This window comes from Mus caroli, chromosome 14 (assembly GCF_900094665.2).
Source record: "Mus caroli chromosome 14, CAROLI_EIJ_v1.1, whole genome shotgun sequence".
Lineage (NCBI taxonomy): Eukaryota > Metazoa > Chordata > Mammalia > Rodentia > Muridae > Mus > Mus caroli.
In genome coordinates this window covers 90,530,144-90,552,344 of record NC_034583.1, presented here as the reverse complement: position 1 = coordinate 90,552,344, position 22,201 = coordinate 90,530,144, and the positions used below count along the sequence as shown (strand labels likewise).

General features: G+C 41.4%; 1 protein-coding gene across 6 annotated transcripts in view; it reads left to right on the top strand.

Annotated features, from left to right (window-relative positions):
- Klf12 (Kruppel like factor 12) overlaps positions 1-22,201 on the top strand; it is a 411,764-nt gene that overhangs the window by 14,329 nt on the left and 375,234 nt on the right. For 3 of the 6 annotated variants that reach the window (XM_029469158.1, XM_029469155.1, XM_029469151.1), the window contains exon 1: positions 1,046-1,278. The exons of 1 other annotated variant lie outside the window; for it this stretch is intronic. The gene's annotated coding sequence lies outside the window, so the exon portion shown is untranslated. Of the gene's footprint in view, positions 1-712; positions 1,021-1,045; positions 1,279-22,201 lie in introns of those variants that run through there. 2 more of the 6 variants (XM_021182110.2, XM_029469157.1) reach the window with 2 other exon arrangements.

Genomic DNA, 22,201 nt, shown 5'->3' with positions numbered 1-22,201 from the left:
AGCGGACCCCGCGGACTCTACCGGCTCCGCCCACACCTTTCCAACTTAGCCCGGGTTGAGCCGCGGGGAGAGCTTGGGCGCGGGCCCCTTCCTCGCTCGCCTCCACCCACCCTGGTTGCTGTGGGGAGTGGGCGAGGGCCACGCGGGCTGGCCTCTTTATTTGTCTCCTAATTCTTTCTCCAAGGCTGCCTAGGCGCGTGGTGACACAAAAGAGGGGGACTTGGTGCCAGCTCAACAAGAGTCTCTCCAATGAGAGTTGTCATCCGGAGGTTCCTCTCTCCGAGACCCCTAGAATTCCCCCCAGGCTGCGGCTATTGGAGCGGCAGGGGCCATGTACTGGTTATTTAGGGTGCCGCAGAGAGGTGGTGCAGGTGACAGGGTGGAGCGGAGAAGGCCCAGGGCCAGGGGCGGGGGCAGGGGTGGGGCCGGGTGGGGCGGGGTGGCGGCTCCACGGACCCACCCCCTGCCGCTGGCCAGGCTGGCTAGATGAGGGTTGGGCAGTGGGTGTTGCGTTCTACCTCTGTGATCGGGGAGGGGTTAGTTTCCCACAGGGGATTTCAACCATCACACTCAGAGCCCGCCTCCTAATCCTCCGGCAGAGCGGCTCGGGGCCCCATTTTATGGCAATAAAGCGACTTAGCGCCTGCTGAGCGAGCCCCTCCCCGCCGCCGCCCCCGCCCTCGGCCCCACCCCGGGGCTCGCCCGCAGCGGCGGGGCTTTGTTTCTGGGGAGGAGGACCTGGAGCTCTTTTGTTTGGGGGTTTGCTGTTTTCAACCCCCCACCCTCCCCACCCCACACACACCCCAACCTCACCCCGCCCCGCCCCACCCCCCGCTCCTCTCCGATTTCCTGAGCTGCGGGCTGCAAAGGGAGGAGAAGCAGCTTCTTGCAACCCCCTCGGCTGGGCCCCGGGGTAATTCGATGCGGGCCTGGCGTGGCTCCCCACGTTAGACCCGAGCTCGCGTCTCGGCAGCCTCCACCCACCGGCCCACCCTACATTTAGCGCATCATGTGATCCGGGTAAGTCATTTGCAAGTACAACAGTTCCCTGGGTTGCCCCCCATTCATTTCCTGAGAACTGCAGAGAGCAGCTGAGAGGCTCTGCTTGTGCGTGTGCGTGTGAGTGTGCGCGGGTGACGCCGTGTGAGTGTGTGTGTGTGTGTGTGAGTGTGTGCGCGAGTGTGCGCGCGCGCGTGTGAGAGAGAAAGGGCGAGAGAGAGGGGGACTCTTGTGTGAGGGAAAGAAAACAATTTCTCCTGCTCTGCAGCTTCTGTTCAGGTCTGTGCCGATTCCTTTTTTTTTTTTTTTTTTTTTTAATCAAAATAAACAACCCCCTCCTTTTTTTTTTTGCCATCCCAAATCAGATCGTATTCTCTTAACATGTTTTATTTTCCTTCTGTCATCTGCTCAAGTTAAATCATTTTGGTTGGTCTGTGTTCTTAAAGGGGGGGGGGGAGTGTTGGGAAGCGGGAGGGGGTCGGGGAAGGGCGATGCTATTGCCGAGCCTGGAGCGGCGGTCGGATTCGCGGAGAAGAAAGAGGGAGGTTACTTGTCCCACTCCCTAAACATTTTTAAAAGAACTTAGCAAGTAACGTGAATTAAGCAAATGCTTTGCTCCCCCGACTGGAATTGTTGGTTGCAGTGTTAGCCTGACAGTTGCCAAGGATGAGAAATAAATCCTCTGGGCTGAATCAGGGAGGGGGTGCGGGGGGGGGTTGTCGTGGAAGTAGTTGGTCCCTAGGAATGGATGGGCTGAATGAATAGCCACACAGGAGCGGAGCCGTGCGGGCAATGTGTGAGCTCTTGAGAGTGGAGGGGAAGGGGTTAAGGAGGAGATAAGATTGCTGGCATGAATAGTAGTCCTGGCGCTACATTTATTATTGTCTCTGGTCGTAATGATGTGGAACTGTCACTTGCTACTGTGCCTGGTCCTTGGGAGTAGCCAGGGACTGGCCTGTGGCTGTTATTTTCAATTACGAAGGACCTGGCTGGAGTTGACAAGGGACAACTTTGTAAGGCCACCTGGGCCAAGAAGCCCGCGGAGCTGGCCTAGGAGCCACTTCTAGCCTTAGACGCTCAGCTAAGAGGGCTAGCACTTGACCTCGACGTTAGTTGGTGTTCTTCTTAGATGCTCTTCTGCCGGGGAGAATCAATTCTGCTTTTGTTGGGTAGAGAACTGCCTCTCAGAACTTTGCAAACTTTTATCTTTGGGGAAAAGGGTGGGGTGCACTCAACAGTTTTGTTTCTTGGTGCATTTGAGGCAAATACTTGGAAAAAGTATCAATTCCTTTGTTAGATGTCCTGTAGCTTCCCAGCCCCCTCCCTCGGCTCCTCTAGTTTTGCATACTTTACTACTAATTGCCCTAATTCAGCTGATAAAAGCTGAAATGTTGAGTTAAAGAGTATTAGTACAGCGGAATGTATAATCTGGATAAACAGTTTCTGTGTTTAGTATTGTCAGCTCTCTAATTTAACTGTACAGATGGCTTAAATCTCTGTTTTGTATGGATTGTTTTAAATAATTCTACTGTCTAATAGAATTCTCGACTGAGCACTAAGATATTTTAACTTGGCATTGACATTCTGTTTCCCTGTAACACGGGGGAGACAGGCAGAGGCTCTATTCACATCTAGTGAACGTGCATCTAGGTGCTTCTTAGACATCTGCCAATCAAATGCACACGTCATTCTGCAAATCCACCTCGAAGCCTTCACGCCTCTTTCTTAGCGGGTGGAAAGAGATGTTTAGATAAGTAAATGCTTTGAAAGACATTTGGTGGCTTTTAGGAAGCCGCAGCTTCTGATGGGAAGAGGAGTGGTCACTTCAATGAGAAAATAAACCACCATCCTAGGCATGCTTTTAAATCTGGCATTTAATTAACACAGGGGGACCCCTCCTCCCTAAGAGAAAAGCCTGTCTACTGGCCAGTTCTTATCTGAATGTTCATTCCATTAAACAAACAAACAAACAACAAACGGAAAAACCAGGTGGAAATCGGTTATGTAAAGAGTATATTTTTAGGTTTGAAAATTTTAACTGTAGCCTGTTGTTATTTATAGGATGCTTGAAGACAGACATTTCAATTGTATCACTGTTGCCTGGTCAATTTTGATAGATGTAATCCAGGAAGCTAATTTGGGTTTGAGAGAGAGAGAGCCATTTGATCATTTAAATATTGGAAGAAAAAAAAACAACAAACAAACATTTACTGCATTTAGAAAAAAAAAAGGTTCATTATGCTAACTCTTAATTAATCAAATATATTTAAACCAGCCATGTTAAAATATTTTCACATGAAATTTTAATTTACGAACTGCATCTGTTTAACTAACATAGCTGTGTCAGGGTAAATAAAACATTCTTGAGGATTTCTGCTGGTTACAGAAGTCCTTCAGTTATTTGTCTGCTACTTAGTAAGCTATATTTCAAAGAAACTTTGGTCAGCCCAACTTTATTGGGGAATTTTTTTATAACTGTTTATTGAATGAAAATTGTTGTCTCTTCCCCTCCTTCCCCCCCCCCCCAAAGTACTTTTCAAGAAACCATGTCCTCTGGGAGGAAGTGGTCCTGGTGTAACAGTTGAGACCTTGACCTTAGCAGCTCTTGATGGTTGTTTACTCCAGCTGCTGCCTGTGTGTGCTCCAGAAACGTAGGTGGTACAAGCACTCTTTTTCCTAGGGTGCTACATGTTCAGTCCCCAGAGCTTGCACACAGCCTAGAGTCTATAATGTTGTGACTATATATAGATATATATGTTGCTCGGAGTTGGCGTCTGGCTTCTTGTGAAGGGAAAACGCAGTTTCAAAGTTCCAGCGTCAGATCTTAAGCCATGAAGCAGTCTGTTTCCAACATCATAAAATTACTTATTTTAAACCCAGGTGCGTTTTTATCTTAGCAAAGGTGATTTAGCTACTTTGTTCTCCAGACCCTGTACTCAGGAGTTTCACATGGGAAGTGCTCATTAATGTGTAGTTGTGAGAAATGTTATCCACGGAGGTGGTACTTATAGTAGCTGATGATATAAAATTGTCTTAGGCATTTTTCTCAGTGGATACAAAATGAAAAGTATGAAATTTCATATTTTATAAATTAATTAGCAGAATAATTCTATAAAATTGAGATGCTGGACCATGTGCTTTCCTATGTTTGGGAGCAGGATTCTGAAGTGTTTTGGGTTCAAAAAGGTAGCTGCGGTGTATCTGTATCAATGCACAACATTGGCACAAACATTATTATTATTATTATTATTATTATTATTATTATTATTATTGATATTGTATCCACTGTGATTAAGGAACAAGAGCTAAGGATCTCCAAATTAATACCACCATTATCTTTTTTTGTTTATGAAGTAACTTTCATTTTTAATATGTTCGGATGTGGATTTTAGCTTCTGTCCCATTTACATTTTAAAGATAATTACAGTGGCAGACTGGAAATACTTATATTTTGGCCCCTTCCCCTTTTACTGTAATCCTGGCAGGACTTCTCTCACTCTGTAGCTGCCCTTGAATGCCTGATCCTCCTGCCTCCACTTTCTGGGTACAGGATAGGCATGTGTCCCCACACTCAGCTTATTTTCTTTATAAATAAAACCACCCTAAAACGTTTTCATTTTTCAGCTTGTGAGTTATTCAGCTTTTGGCTTTAAGGGTGTATAAAATGTAAGAGTAAAAATATTAATATTAAATCACCGGCAACACCCTCTAACCAGTCTTACCTCATCTACCACGCCCTCTCCACTCCCAGAAGCAGCATAGGAACTGACAGATGGGTCTTGCCCTGTGCCTGGAAGGTCAGCTGCAGGAGTCTCTGACATACCTGCTTGGGTTCTAACTCTGTGGGACTTCAGTCCACTAGAATTACTTCTTGGGGGCCCACTCAAACCACACCCAGTCTGAAGTCAGCCCCTGACATGTGATCTGGGATAAATGATTGCTTTCTCAGTACTTAGGTTACAAAAGGTTGGTTTTTCTTTTCTTTCTTTCTTTTTTTTTTAATTTTTGTTTTGTTTTTGTTTTCTTTTCCCCACAGAGTGGCTACTTGAGTAATTATACTACCCTATCAAATTTTGCTTTGGTCTGGCAGCAGATTATAGATATCCAACGAAAGAGTTGTGCTCTGTTTCCCACTTCCTTTTGTTCAACTTAAAGCCTTTTTTTTTAAAAAAAAATTAGTTACAGATTTACAGATAAACAGAGTTTATTTAGTTTGCTGTTGTTTAGAAGAGCTTTTAGTTTTTCCCTATTTCATACATGTATCCAATGCCTCTTGATTATTTCTGTCTCTACCAGTTCTCCTTTCTCCTTATGGACACTCCCCAATATACCCATCACGTCATCATATTCGTGTGCGTGTGTGTGTGTGTGTGTGTGTGTGTGTGTGTCTGTCTGTCTGTCTGTCTGTCTGTCTGTCTGTGTGATGTTCTTGCTAGTCCTGCCCGTTGGAATGTTGACTGATCTGGTTGGCTTGTTCTTGCGCAGGTCTTAAGCAGGTAAACATAGCTGCAATGAGTTGGTCAGTGCGATAGCCATGCCCTGTCCAGATGATTCCCTTTCAAAAAAATGCTCTTAATCTTTCCCCCCTTTTCTTCCTCAGTGGGGTTTTTGTTTTGTTTTGTTTTGTTTTTGTTTTGCCTGGGGTGGGGCAAGGGGAGGAGGCATGGTCGCTCAGATAGTAATGCAATTGTCAGTCACTCTCTACTTCATTACGAGTCTTGTAGTACGCATTGTTGCATATTCTTTTTATACTTGCCAAACTTGTTCAAACAATATTGCTGCTGCGATATGTAGAGGAGAGCAGAGAGCCTTTGGGGTGGTCCTGATACATGGGACATGTGAAAACAAACATGTAGAGTGTTCAAAGACACTTTTGGTTCCCTACTGAAAGCCATGATGACCACCCAGTGGTTTTGACAGAGACTGTATCAAAGGTACAACACTTACTATGATTTTCAGAATTGATAGCCTCTGACAATATTTTGTGATGATGTGAATGTATACATATGTATATCAGTTTGCTACTTATGCATAAATATATTTATAATTTATATTTAAGCATGTTATTTATTTCTAAACATATTCTCTGTAGGCATTGGTATCTTGTCCTCCCTACCATAGACATTATAACCAGAAATCACAGTAAAATGTGACCATGCATATGTAAAACAGGGGAAGCACACAGAATAGACCGATTCTGCATTGAGTAAAACGCCATTGTTAATATGATATTAATGCGCTAATTCAGAAGAGAATACAAAGTAATTCATAAGAATATGTACCAGGGTAAATGACTGTAAAATTATACTATGTGTGCTTCTGCCTGAAGACAAGCAGGATGGATCAGTGTAAGGCCCTGGAATAAAGAGGAGAGCACTCATTTTTGTCAGGTCCCGTCTACGAGTGAGTGCCCTGGAAGGAGAGCATGGAGCACTTTTTTTTTTTTTTTTTTTTTTTTTTAGCAGACACAGTTTGAGTGCTTTTCTTGTTTCCCTGATTTGAGATGACCTTGGTGAGTTTTTTGAACTGTGGTGAGGGTTACATGAGGAAGTGTGGATCAAAGTCACTCTGGATAACTGTGACCAACATGACAGACCACTCACCCACTCCCGCTATCAAACCAGAGAGGAATTTTGCAGCTTCCCACAGTGAACATGGGAGTGACAGGTGAGGAGGAGGGCGTTTCCAAAGGCTGACCTTCGCAGGTCATGGATTCCATTCTCTACTCTCCAACCTGAGATTTGCTGTGTGACCCTTAAAAAAAGTTGCCATGGATGAGGTATAAGAGCAACTGACTGTTAGCATGTATGTATAAAAGCAACTGACTGTTAGCATGTATGTGACAAGGGTGATCTAGCTGACCTCTTCAAAATAAAAATAAGTAAAATACATTTGAGTGAGCATTTAGAGAAAACCAGGTGATAATCAGCAGTGATTATTTGCAAACAAATTCCTTGCAGATGAATAGATGGCTCAGTTTGTAAAGGTGCCCGTTGTGCAAGCATGAGGGCCTGGGTTCAGATCTCCAGCACTGACTTATCCATTGCTCCAGAGTTATGCAGGAGAATGCTGGTGGATCTTCAGAACTTACTGGCCAGCTAGTCAATCGGTGAGCTCTTGGTTCAGTTAGGGACAGAGGAAATTACCCAGTGTCAATTTCTGGCTTTCACACACATGAATCTATGTGCATGCAAGTACAAGTGTGCATTGACACATGGCTATACACACATACTACACACACTCACATATACACAAATTGTGACCATAAAATAAAAAAAGGAAAACTTGAGAATTTTAAAGGCAGTTTTCTGGAGTTTTTGTTAGTTGATCAAATAACCCATTTAGTGAAAAATCTAACTAAATTTGTGATTCACTGTAGAATGGAGAACAGAACCCCTGTCTATTCTAGGGACTACACTGGGTCCCATGAATGGCTCAGAGTGCACAGTGGAGAGAAACAGGTAGCAGTGGAGTGCTCATCTGAAAAAACATATCGAGCATGTTTTATTTATAGTCACATTTTCCCACCATGTATGCTTCATTACATATACAAATTTGAGAGCGTGGAGACCATCCATTGACATTTCTGCCCAGCTGCAGTTTATCTAGTTAAGGAAATAACAACAAAGTTGAGTTATTCTCTGCCTGAACATTGTCATCTGACAAGGGCAAAGAATTCCTTCTCAAATGACCTCGCCAGTCTAACTCCTTTAGGCTCATTCCTGTCTGTGCGAAAGCTATAGCTGTGAGCGTCACTATCATGCTCTGCCCTGTAGGATTCTGCTTTATTCACCATCTGCTGTTACAGAACTCAACTGGATTCAAGCCTCTGTTCTCTAGCCCTGCATACGGGGCTTCTGGTGGCTTGTGTGCCCCGTTTTCTCCCAATAACAAGTCTTTCTCTCCTAGAGAGGAAAGAAGGCACAGATTCTTCATGGGTATTTTACTTGCAATGTCACAAAGAGCCTCAAATGATGACCACCATGGACATGTTGAAATACTCATTAAGTAAGAGAACTGACTTGAGGATCGACCCTACATATGTCCGTCATCCATACCAGGGTCCAGCAGGCAAACATCCCTGTCATAGTCTTCTCCCTTCTAGCCTATCTGATCCTCTCAAGCCGCATGCGTTCCTCTCTATCAGTAGCTCCCTAGTCACTGTGCTTGCCTGAACTTAACAGAAAAAAAAATCTTATTGTAAAAAGAAGTCCTGTAATGTGCCAGGGTCAAACAGGATAGAATGTAAAACATCAGGCGGTCTAGTTCTTAGCCTTTGAATCAGTAATGTTAAGTCTTTCCTCCCAGCTTATTTACTCGTAAACAAAACGCAAGAACAAATGATCTCAACAGAGTGCCCTTGAGGATCAAAATACGCAAAAGACATCAAGTGGGAAATTTTACACATTTTTTTTAGTGTTCAAGAAATGCTTGTGCTCCAGTGTGCAGCTGCCTTTCTTACAGGTGAATGCTAACCACGCTGGCTAGCTTTGTGTCCACTTGGCACGGTGGGAAGGAGGGAAACTCAACTGAGAAAATGCCTCCATTAAATCCAGCTGCAAGGTAATTTTTTAATTAGTGACTGATGGGCAGGGCCCATTGCATTGGAGGTGGTGTTATCCCTGGGCTGGTGGTCCTGGATTCTATAAGAAAGTAGACTGATTGGGCCCTGATTGGGCCCTGAGAACCAAGCCATTAAGCCAGTCTCCTCCATGTCTTCCGATTCCGCTCCTGCCTCTTGGGGGAACGATGTTGAGTTCCTGGTTTAACTAAATTAATGAGATCTTTAATTCCAGCACTCCGTAGGCAGAAGCAGGTGGATTTCTGAGTTTGAGGCCAGCCTGGTCTACAAAGTGAGTTCCAGGATAGCCAGGGCTATACAGAGAAACCCTGTCCCGAAAAATCAAAATAAATAAATAAATAAATAGATAGGTAGATAGATAGATAGATTGTTTGATCTGCTTTTCTTGGTTCTACCTCTCTACTGCACAGGTTAGCCACGAGGCTTTGTATATAGCAGCTTATGTGATGTATTCTCTTGGCAAACAGATACTAGTGAAGGTTGACGTGCAAGTAGTCAGCCCATGACCGGTTATGCGGTGATCTGTAAGGTTACCTTTAACGCACTGACTTTGACTAACATTTAATGGATGTGTCTTTGGGGCTTTTTAGGGATGGTGCTCTTTTGCCAAATAACAGCCCTGCTCCTGCCAACTTTGTCACTTTGGGCAGTAGTTTCAAAAATTACTTTGAAACTTTGTTTTAACAAACTGAATGGAAAGCAGGAAAAGTAAAGATGTCACCTCTTGCTGTGAGCATCGGGGCTTGTTTTGATAGGCAGTGGGGACAGCAGCCGTTAAATGCTGAGAGTGAGGTATTGGTGAATGGGAATAATGAAAGCAGCAGATGAATGTGAGAAAGATTGTTACAGAATATGAAAGATTTCTGCATTTTAATTATTGTTCTTAGCTGAATGTATATATTATATGTTTTGTAATTTTTCTGTTGGACACAGGAATAAATTATTAAAATATTAATTAATGGACTTTCACATACTTGAATTTTTAAAAAGAGTTTGGATTCTAAGAAGAACATTTCTTCCTTTAGTGAACATACATTGATAATTTCATCTGGGTTTATGCCAGATAATATGTGTATCCTATTTCAAATGACATATAGTAGGTTGGATCTATTTATGTCACATTACTTCTATTTTGCTGTAGATGTTGTACAGTGATTTCTGTCTTGCTATATTTTGATGTCATGAACTATTCTACTTCCAACCTTGTCCCCTCATTACAAAACCTGGTGGTTCCCTGCTCCTGGGCATTACTATATCATTGCTGAATTGCGGGCTTGTCCCCAGGTCTGCTTAGCCAGCTACGTATAACCCATAGCCGCTGGCCTCAAACAGTCCTCCTGCCTCAGCCTCCCAAGGAGCTGGAATTAAGTTTCAAATACTGTAATTTTATTTAATGGAGTTATTAGCAAATTAGAGTTAAATATTGTATTCATAGTCAATAGCCATTAAGCTGTAGAGTGGAGATTTGAACCTGAGGAGGCCCCTCAACTTTGCTCTGGTTACTTCCGTCTCCCATAAGCAATGGTTATAACAAATAAATAGTCTTTATGGACTGTGTCATTTTATTTGACTATAGATCATTTTGGTTTACTGCCTCTGCTACAGTGTTTTCTCAAACAGAGAAGCCAGTGGTTTGTTGATACACATGCTAAAACAAATCATGAGGCCTAAGCCACAGTTCTTTAGAGGAGGCTTCTGTAGGCTGATGCACGGCAGTGATAATAAAAGAGCGATAGATTCTGCCTGATGCCCATTCTGCGGGTAGCTAAGGATATTAAGGCTGGAGGGATCGGAAACACAACTGAGCATCATTTTATACACAGCTTTGCACATCCTCAGTTGGCCTCCACTTTTATCTCTAAGCTCCCTTGTACATGTGCACACAGCATAATGAGTTTGATATTAGCATTTCTGAGCTGACAGTCGGGCTGAGGAAGTGGAGTTGGTATAGAGAGCTACAGAAGAAAATCTGTGAGGTGCTAGAAGTAGCTTGCACGCAGTACACAGGGAGAAGACTGTTGCTTGCTGGGAAATCAAGGATCTCGGGGTTTCAGTGGGTACATGCTGAAACTCATTTATATGAGGACTTTATTTATTTGCTTTTTTTTTAAAACTAAAAATGACATTCACTAATGTGTACATTTTGGGTGTATGTGTGTGTTGGGAGGCACATGCTGTAGGCACCTTTGTGCACGTGGAGGTCAGAGGGCAACATGGAGGCATCAACTTTCTTCCTCTTCCATGTGAGTCCTGAGAATCAAACCCAGGTCCTCGGGTTTGGTAGCAGTGCCTTTTCCCAGCGAGCCAACTCATCAACCCAAGTTCATGATTTTTATTTTTTTCATAGAAAAAGTAAATATGCACATGATGAATGCAACCCAAAAATATATTTGGCAGCTGTGGTGCTTTCTCTCTTATCTTTGGGAACTGATGGCTTTATTGTGTTTTGGCAAATGTGTTTGCTTTGCAATCTCACCAGAAATTTTTCTTTTCCAAAATTAGAATTTCCTAAGATGTGCTTGGCCAGGAGGATATGTACTGTGCTATTGAGTTTAGGGAAGGTTTATTTCAGTTACAGAAATAATGTTGACTAATAAAATTTCAAAACCATTCTTTCTCCAAACCTATCTCTTTGATGAAACTCTAGTTTACTGGTTAAGGCATTATATATATACATTGTTTAAGGAACGGGACTTTGATCCCTGACAAATAAGTTGTAGATGTAGAAATAAGGATAAGAACAACAGCAGGGAAGATCTGGTATCATAAACCTGAGGGGAACCCCAGTGCATTGTGATGCATCACGTATTGTTGGAAGGAGGAGTTGGACAGAAAGATTTAGGTGAAAGGATAGTTCAAAGGTTACATTCTGTGGAAGATGTACGTTCTCTGTTCTGCTCACATAACCATCAAGCTTTTCACTTTGAGGCGCCGTACCTTGAGATAAAGGAGCTTCTGATGAACCTTTGCGGAGCCTCGATAGCCTCCTGTGTTTTAATACTGAGTGTTCTGCTGAGTTTGGGGTAGTTACACCACGTAAATCTCTAAGCTGAGGGAGTGACTGGCAGTCTTGTAGTTATAGGTAGCCTGAAAATTAAGAGTGTTGAGGAGTATGGGTCAGTGCCTGGTGGTTTAGAGTTGACATTAGTTTGGTCTTGATTGTCCTATGAGTTGGAAGGGACATACGCTATCCATTTTGCTGATGTAGTTTTTAGGAGAGGAGAGGAGTGAGCTGAAGCAGAAGATGGCAAAGCCAGATGGGAACTGAGATTCCCAACACCAGGAAAACAGTGGTTAAAATGCAAAGTTGTTGTTGTTGTTGTTTCATTCCAACACTGTCTCTACATTTCTTTGGCCTCAATAAGCCAGACCTTTGGAAGACTACCTTGCCCAAAAGAGGTGGTCCCACCTACCGTGTGGTGGGAGAAGTTCAGCATGAATTCCTTAATGCATCCTAAGAAAACTCTTCCATGAAGGAAATCAGGAGATCAACCAGAGGTTATCTGGAAGGGAGTGTGCAGTTAGGGTATCTGTCCTCTGGAGGACTGGACAGAGGTCCTTATTAGGGCTACTGCTAGGTGTTGACTTTGTGAATGTCCCCAGAATACAAACACCATCTTAATGGACAGATGATCGGGAAAACAGCTGAGTGACTAACTCCACAGGAAAGGCCAAGTTAGCATATTCGGAAGCAGACTGCCCTCTTTTTTCAGATGGTCTTGATTGGCCTATGAATTGGAAGCCTAAAGCAAATCACAGAGATTTGAAGATTAATGTTTCAGCCTTTAAAAGTACTTTTATCAGACTTGGGGGACTTCTTTTGCTCCTGGTTTGTATGTACTGTATGAACGCTACAACTTTAATGGCCTGATATACCCCCCCCCCCCCCCCCCACACACACTGGTAGTTTCCCTCGCCTTCAAATGGGGATTCATTTCTGTAGGACTGTCTGGCACTTAAAATGATCACAACTCAGATCTATTGAAAGTGAGCTTGGTTTTGTAGAAGCTCATCTTCATGGGGAGTATTAATACTCACACATGTGTCTCCTCACTAAATGTGTGTTCTTAGGGTGATAACATCTCTTAGGAGAGATGTCTCTTGGGCTAGGATGTTGGCTACTCTTGCAGATAGCCACAGTGTCCATGTCATATGGCTCATGACTGCTTGTATCTCTAGGTCCATGGGAGCCAGCATCCTCTTCTGGCTTCTTCAAGCACCCCTGTACATACACACACGGATGCACATAAATACATATGAAAATGTATGTTTGAGTATGGAGATTTTAAAGCACTTTTTTTGAGCTGTATTCTTTTCCTTGGCATCTCTTCTCTCTCTCACCAACAGTAGTATTCCTGTTGTCCATAAACCGGGCCTTGAGGACATTATATGTCTCTCTCTAGTTTGCATCATGTCTGTAGATAGACATGCAAGGTGGTTTGGGTCATTACTTACAACAATGAGATTATTTTTCTAACTCTTTCATAATTTTTCATTCAACACTGCCCAAGAGAAATGTTTTAAAGCAGCTGCTACAGAGCTAACCATTAAAACCAACATGGTATGGTTTTCACATGTTTTGTTAGTCTACAGTTTCCTCTGATATTCATTTACTAATTAATTAGATACTTTGTATATAGTTCTTGCTATGAAGGCTCAGGCTGAAATGTCTTTAAATGTGTACCCTCATAGCCAGTTGGTTAGATTCCAGTGAAGTGTATTACCTTCTTTTTGTATTGCTATGATAAAATGCCTCTGTGAAAGCAAGTTAAGGGAGAAAGAGGTCTTTTGGGCTTTAGGGATGCAGACTAAAAATCATCATTGCCAAGAAGTGGGGGGGGGTCACATCCTATCCATGGTTAGAAAGGAAAGGGAGATGAGTGCTGTGATTAACTAACTTTCTCTTTTTTATACAGAGCAGCCTCCCAGCCTAGGGAATGGTGCCACTCACAGTAGGTGAGACTTCCTACCTCAAGGAACCTAAAATAGTTCTCAACCATCCACCATAGTCACACCCAGAGGCTAGTCCCCAAATGGCTGTAGGATTCATCAAATTAACAGTTAAGATTTACCATCACAGAGACTCAAAATCTGCATGTGACATTGGTTCCTATGAAAGTTATGACATTGCTTTGAAAACGATCTAAAGGTTCCCATCTCACCAGCAGTACAGTCAAGTACCCTTGCCTTGAAACGTTCTTAGCAGAAGTGGACACTCTTCTAGTCTGATAGTTATATAGTGGTATGTGCTTTGAACTTCAATTAGCATTTCCTGATGGCTAGTGATATTGAACATCTTCCCATTTTAGGGAATTTGAAATTATCCTAAAATTTGACTTTCATAAGCTTTGTCCATTTTTTTTCTCCTTAATAAGTTTTCTTCTGTGGAAATCTGTTATATAGTATATCAAGTATATTGATATGCTTGTATTGCAGACAACTCTTCAATAATTAATCTTTTGTCTCTTAGTTTGTTAATATAACATTTAATTTTTTATATGAGTAGTTTCTGCCTTTGTCAATCTCAGGGTCTTCTCCATAGGTAAAATAGACATGTCCCCCATAGCTAGATTTACTCCAACTCTCGATTCGTACATGCTCTTTGAACTTGAATGTGCTCTAAAAGCAGGGCTCTGTTTTTATTTCTAGATGTAGATCTGTACTTTTGTGTCCTTGTTTTTGAAATTTGGTGTCTTTCCCCTAGAGCATCTAAATTCCAGGTCTGTCATATCCTATGTTCTCTGTATCCTCTCTTGTTGGCATTCTTCCATTAAGAACTTTCTTAGCTCTTTTTCGATATGTACTTAAACATAAAGGAGTATGTAACCCTTATTTTTGCCTCTCTTTAGCAAGAAATCCCACAAACCAAACCAAACAACACAACCTACTTATTATGATCCTAAGTAAATTCCACTTAATTACATATAACCTGAGAGAGTAAACATTTTAATGTCATTCACTGAATTACCTTGAGTCACCAATGCTAATGCTTCTCTGGTTTCTCACGTCTTTTTTAGACTTCAGAAACATTTTAACATTCCACTGGTGGGAGTCATTTTTCCTTTACTTAAATTTATTTATAAAAGCATTCAAGTTTCTGACTATTATGTACCTATTGAGATATAGTTTTCCTTTTTGGTTGGTTAATTTACTGAATTACTTTTAGCGATCTCTCTGCTAGTTTGGGGAATGTATTGTTTTTGTAAAATTGATACTTTTTATTTTTTATTAAAGTATGGAAAAATTCACCAATGAAACTCTCTGGGGTTGAATTTCTTTTTCTTTTAAATTTAAACTATGTATTTGGAACTAAGAGATGGCACAGCAGCTGCCTTCATAGAAGACCCGAGCTCGCCTCTCAGGTCCAACATCAGTAGCTATTGATGACCTATAACTCTGATCCCTGGGATCCAACCTCCTCCTCAGACCACGACAGGACTCTGCATCCACAGGCTCACATCTACACACAGACAGTCAGGCCGACACATGATTGAAACCATAAGTAAATCTATACATTACTTTGGGTGATTGCTATACCCACAATTTTAAACTGTAAGTTCAGTTTGTATAATCAACAGAACACTTTAAATAAATTCTGTTTGTATAGTTAATTGATGGAAATTGGTTCTTGACTGGACCTTCTTATTTTGTAGCTTAAGAGGAAATAACTGCCCATACTTTTTTCTTCTGTTAATAACTGTAGGGTCAGCAATAATCTCTGCTTCTCTAGTAGTAGTAGTAGTAATAGTAGTAGCTGTAGTAGTAGTAGTGTTCAGTGAGTTCCCACCCCCACCCCGCTTGATTGAGCTGGCTAAAGTTTGTTGGTTTTATTGACATTGTAAAGTGACCAGTCTTTGGCTTCACTGATTTATTTTAAATTTATTTTTCTATTTTCTATCACATTGATACCTTCTGTTTATTATTTTCTTCCTTCTTTCCTTACAGGCTTAATCTATTTTTTATAGCTTCTTAAAATGGATAAGAATATTGATTTGAGAACTTATGTGACCATTTAATGTGAAAAGGCTACTCTGAGCATGGCTATTTTAAAATTTTATTTGCTATATCTGCTAATTTACGTTGTGATTACATCTTAGACCCTGTATTATTTATTATTATTGTATCAGTAATCAGATATTTGAGGATCTCTTTTCTTATATATTTCTGTATTGCTTTGATTTCCAGTGGTTTTCTTAATTCTTTTTAAAAGAAAGTATAGTTATATAGCTGAAATCCTTTAAAAATATTGCAAATATTTGCTCATGGGTCACAGTGTGGTCTATTATGGTAAACATTGCACATATCAAAAGGAGTATATATACTCCTAGTTGGGTGGTGGTGATATATAGGTTTAGGTCACTTTGGTTAGAATGTGTTCTATGCTCTACAGCAGTGGTTCTCAACCTACCCAAAGCTGTGGCAATTTAATACAGTTCCTCATGGTGTGGTGACCCTAAACCACAAAATTATTTTGTTGCTGCTTCATAAGTGTAAATTTTGCTGCTGTTAGGAGTTGTAGTATAAATATCTGATAGGCACAATATCTGATCTTCCTAAAGGGGTCAAATTCAACAATTTGAGAACTGTAGCTCTATAGTTGGTGATGTTTTGGTTCTTCAACTTTGAGTTTGTTAGGAAGGGAGCACTTAAGTGTTATGATTCTGTAGGCTTCTGTTTTAAATTCCATCAGCCTTTGCTTTATGCATTTCAAACCTGTCATTTGTTCATAGACGTAGAATTGTTACATTTTCTTGTTGAGAAATTGCTCTCTTTGTCACTATGTAGTGTAACTATTTCTCCTTGTTAAGAAGTTTACTATAGGTTGTAAACTTTTAAAAGTCTACCTTTAATGGCTCCACCCTTTAAAACAATATTTGTTAATTCTGGGGATTGAACCCAGACCCTAGAAGTAAGTAAGCAATCACTTTACCTCTGAGCCACGTAGCCAACACAACATCTGTGTTTTTTAATATGATGCTTTGGCCGTTATATTTGGTTCAATTTTTATATGATTACGTTTATACTTTTAAGCTGGTACCTCTTGTCTCTTTGTCTCACTTTTTCTATTATTTCAAGACTTTTCTTGCCTTTTTCAGCTAAGGGATTCTTTAATGTTTGTATTCTGTCTTATTGCTACCACTAGAGTATTAGAGATGTTTTCCTCATATATTAATATTTAAACAGCAGCTACGGAAGGGTTTCTAATATACATCATCCAACTTCTCTGTATACTTCTTATATGATGTCAGCATCTTATTACAGGGCACTGCCATTTTCCCCTCTCTTGTGGCTGGGAAGATGGCTTCATTAATAAAGTGCTTGCCATGCCAGCATGAAGACATGAGCTCCATACCTAACATCCATGTAAAAGCCTATAAGTAGCACATGCCTGGAAGGCATGGGGCCTCACAGAGCCTGGGCCTCCAACCAGGAAGCATCCAGGGGCTGGACCTAGACTCCATACACATTTGTAGCAGATGTGCAACGTGGTCTTCATCTGGGCCCTCAAAAAAGTGGGGCAGGGGCTGTCTCTGTCTCTGTCCCTTCCATTGATTGGACTTAAGTGGGAGAGGATGTACCTTTCCTAAGGAGAAGGGGAGGTGCCAATGAGGGGGAAGGATTTGCAGAGGTGGGACTGGGGAGATAAGAGGGAGAGGGGCTGAGATAGAGATGTAAGTGAATAAGAAACAATAAGTTTTGGGCCACTTCTCTTTCTCCTTTTTTTTTCTCTAACCACCAGGTCGTTTAATGTACTCTTGGCTCTTTATGACTCTCTTTATTTGTGTTGATTCACTTTTGATGACATTTTTTGTCGCTTTATGTACGTCTTCAGAGCTTACCCGGTATGTACTAGGTAATCTATCTTTGCGGTGACTATTTACATAATGGCTTATTTCCTGTTGCTTCCTTTTCCCATCCGTCCCTCACTGAGGTGTCACTGCTGCTCTGATTCACTTGTTATTTAGTTAGAGTGATTCAGTATTTTATATTAGGAAGACTTGTCTCGTGTAATTATCACGGAATCCTTGCTTATCCTCAAGTGGTCTCAAAGATTTCCCTGATCAGCGAATTGTACTGTGCTTCAATTTCTGGTTTTGCCCAGGCCACTGTGGAGTGTTGTTAGAACCTCTCTCTGGATGGCTTGCTTGTGATAAGTTCGATCCCTCTCTATTTGTTTTCTTTGCTTTGTGTAGCCATACCTCTTCCTTTGTTCCTTTCTTGCTCCATCCTACCAAACTGTCCTTTGCTGGCCTTCACAGTGACACTGCTGTGTGAGTCGTCCAGCCTCTTTTCACCTAAGGAAAGGCTGGGAACTGTAGATGAAGGTCTGCTGAAGAATTCTGGGAAATTTTTTATTTACTCACTTACAATGTGGACAGCTATTTGAAAATGAAATTGTTCCTTGCAAGATTAAGTTCGGGAGCAGATGAAATTTCAATGGTGACCTTGAACAGCCAAGCCATCTGGCTAGCTGAGGCCACAGATAAATCCCCATTCAAGACCTTGATATTAAGTCTTTCTTATGTAGTTGATGCATTTCTAATGGCAGTAATGATAGATTTTATTTGGAAAGTCTTTTTAGTTTGTTTGTTTTAACTACCTGGATAATTTAGGGATTTTGCTGGGATATAAATTTATATATGTTCTTCACCCATCTTTCTTACTTCTTGGTGACTCTGAATCTTCAGATAGTTCTTGTTTTTTTGGTGGTGGGAGCCTGGGCCTGGCTCAGGAGACTAAGTGCTCTTTGCTCAGTCACATCTCCAGCCGAGCAAGCAGTATAAACATTGTTATCTTTCTGTTTTTCTCCTTTTGTTTCTTCTTTCTTGCAGTGTATTTGACCTCCTGGTTCTATCTTCCAGGTACTGCATCCTCCCATTTCCTTCACTGTTCAGGATGTGCCCAGGCCTGGGAAAGTGCCTGTGCACATGTGTGTGCGTATGCTTACTTATATAGCAGCTATATTAATAAACCCTTATTTTGACAAATCTCCTTTTCTCATTCTTTTTTTTCATGGATTTTGTAATTTTAGCGATAATCCTAATTCCAGACATCATTTAATTTTATGCACAGAAACCTCATTATATCACTTTTATGGATATGGACTCCTTAAAAAGACAATAAAAAGGATTCCACCTTGTGGAATCAACAGATGTGTGTGTCAAGGCCAAGAATCTAACACTGGTAAATTTCTGTTACTCTATTACTCTGTTACTCAGTTACTCTGTTTCTCTGTTTCTCTGTTTGTTACTCTGTTACTCTGTTACTGTATTTCTCTGTTACTGTGTTACTCTGTTTGTTACTCTGCTACACTGTTACTCTGTTTCTCTGTTACTCTGTTTCTGTTACTCTGTTTCTCTGTTACTCTGTTACTGTTTGTTTCTCTGTTACTCTGTTTTTCTGTTACTCTGCTCTCTTTCTTTCTCTCTCTTTCTCTCCCTCCCTCTGCCCCTCCCTCCCTCCCTCCCTCCCTCCCTCCCTCCCTCCCATGTCTGTGATGGGTGATAGGATTTCTTTATTTTATTGACAAGAGTGCACTGTAGCTATCCTCAGACACACCAGAAGATGGCATCAGACCCCACTACAGATGGTTGTGAGCCACCTTGTGGTTGCTGGGATTTGAACTCAGGACCACTGGAAGAGCAGTCAGTGCTCTTAACTGCTGAGCCATCTCCCCAGCCCTGATAGAGTTGGTTTTTAACTTCTGAGACCATCACCATTTTGAAGAGCCCAGTGGTTGTTTTTGGAAAATGTTTGCTCCTTGATCTCAGTTTCTCTAATGTTTTCCTCATGATGAGACTGGATTGTGGGGTTTTAGAAATCATGTCATAAAAGGAAGTACCCGTTTCAGTGAATCCTTTCGGGGTTACTAACACACCCGGTATCCTAAGATGACACCTTCAAAGTACCTGTTGTGATTTTAACCTTGCTTACTTTGCCTGGCAGTTTTCTTCATTGTAAAGTCACCCTGCATACTTTAAGTTTGACCCACTTGAGAGCTGCTTGTTGGGATTAGGTCGTAACTGCATATAATATTTGGAATTCTATAGGCTTTTTATCTCCCAATTATTTATGTTAAAATCTCTGTTAGTTTGGATAGGTTTATGATTATTTATGAATGGATTTGTCATCTAGCATATAGTTTATTTTCTTCCTCTGATTTTTTTCCAGTTTGGGTTGTAGAGCCTTTTCAGGTTTATTTCTCTGTAATATTTTCTTTTTTCTAATGAGCACATTCCTACTTGCATTACATGATTCTCTAGGCACATCCTGTGTTTTCCTATCAAAAATCAGCTGTTGTTTTATAGGTTCATTTTGTTAGATCATGATATTTAGAGCTTGGGTTATGGTACCTGTGTTCTTTCTGCCTACTGGATTGGATGCTATTTTTATGGTTGATTGAAATTGGTCAAAACCAGTCAGCGCTCTCTCTCTCTCTCTCTCTCTCTCTCTCTCTCTCTCTCTCTCTCTCTCTCTCTCTCTCATGAATTGAAGAATAAAGGAAATACCAAGATTTCTCATTGCCTTAGTTTCATAGATGGTTCATAAGGTAGCACGCTATAATGACAGTTGGAAATGTAAAGTTTTGCAGGTGCCTGCTGTTTTCCCTTTGGCAGTTGTTGTTATCTTGGCGCCTTGATATGGTTTTAAATGAGGCCTGTTTTAATCTAAGTTCCATCTCTGGACACATCGTATTGCTAGTACTATTTTGTAATTTAATGTATACTTTGATATTAAGAGTTCGCTCCTTTCATAGTTACTGTAAACTTTGAGTAGAAAAAAAAATTCAGCTCTGATTATAGTTTAATGAAGCTTAGGGATTGCTGTCTTGGTTTCTAACCCTGGAGGATCATAGCTGTGTGATGTTAAGTACTTTGTGAAAAGTCCTCTGATGACATCTTTGACTCTGTAGGGGAACAACACAGACATGAGAACCAGATAATTCTCTTAGAATGTTTACAGCATGCAGGGCATTGTGTTTTACCTGAAGCCTAAAATCTTGAGAAAAAATGGCTTTACCAGTTGGCTTTCTTTCCTGTGAAAGTGAGTTCTTAATAGTTTGACTTTCTACCTTTCAAGTAGAAGCACACATGCTGTAAAATATTCATGACCATGTATAAAGAATTTAAAGAGATTGAAAACTCGCTCAGAACAAATCTTTACACAATAACTGTGAGGATGAGAGAGTTCCTTTGTGAGCAAGAACATAAAGCCCTGAGACTTTCCCCTCTAGGGTCGGGGCGGGGGGCACTCTCCATTGGGCTGTTATAAGGCACTGTTAAAGTCCTTCCTAGCCCTCAGCAGGGACGTGCTGGGGAAGCGCCTCAGTGGTTCCTTTGGAAACAGAATATTTGAAGGAAACCAAGTGGGATTTCCTCTTTCCACTTTCAAGTTTCCTGACTTTTGGGTTTTCCTATAAGGCAAGTTTATTAGAAACATTTATTGAATATTCACAAGACCCTTGCAAAGATTTGCCCATGCCTAAGTTTCTGAAACAACATTATGTGTTGCTTTATTTGGGGAAAAATATTTTGGTAGTGATAATTAAGAATCTTGAGATGAGAATGTTCTGGATTTTTCAGAACAGGAAAGTTTCAAAATCAAGCATCTTTTAAGAGTCAGAAGGCAAAGCCACACGTCCACAGAAGCCAAGTTTGGAAGGCCACTGCCACAGGCCATGATATGCCAACAGAGGCCAGCAGAGACACATGTACGTTTTCCATGGAGCTTCTAGGAAAAAAAAAAAAAAAACGTAGCCTTGATGATGTTCTCTAGAGATGGGGTCATTCCAGTTTTTAGGTACCTAGAATTTTTTAGAATTTGCTTGGGCAGCCAAAGGAGACTCATGGATGTACCACAGGAAAAAGGAAGGCATGCTGGTAAGTGATGGCTATTCAGGGTGGAGCATCTAGGAGTTCTCAGTTATCAAAAACCTGTACAGTAATTTGGGCCAGCAAACTGTGTAGAGTTCCCAAACATAGAAAGATGTGTGTGCTCACCCTTGTTCACGTGGAAGACTAGGGGAGATGCCAAGGGAGAAGGGCTTGGTATAGGCTGAGCAGGCGTGAGTTTCCTGAGCAGAGAGAGTCAAGGTAGGGAAATGACAGGTCCCTTAAGGGGTACAGGGACAGCAGCCTGCCTGAATCCCAGTGTATTCACCTTCTGAGAGTCGATCAGTTTCCTGAAGACAAGTGATCAGATACTGACATCGCAGGCGACTGTTCTGCTCTACAGTGAATACTGCCCAAGACATTTTAGTTCTGTCCATTTGCTCTTTGGTCTCTTTGAGTACTTTTGGCTGCTTTGAGTACAGTGTGATCTCAGGGACCACAGTGTTGAAAAAACAGCTTCGTTGTCTGTGATGAGGGCATCAGACTGTTCCAGGGGGGCCACGTAGTGGTGTTTTAAGGTTTGCCAGCCACATAACAATTCTGCAGACTTATAATGTGCACAGTTGTCTCTCAGAATCTTTACAGAGTTGGGTCACAGACTCTGGTGATATCTGTGCATTATACATAATACATCGGCATGTATACTTATATCATCTACAGTTTCATAGGATCCATAATACAGTGCAGATGTTGCATATTAATATCTTCATGTTAATAGCTTCAATGT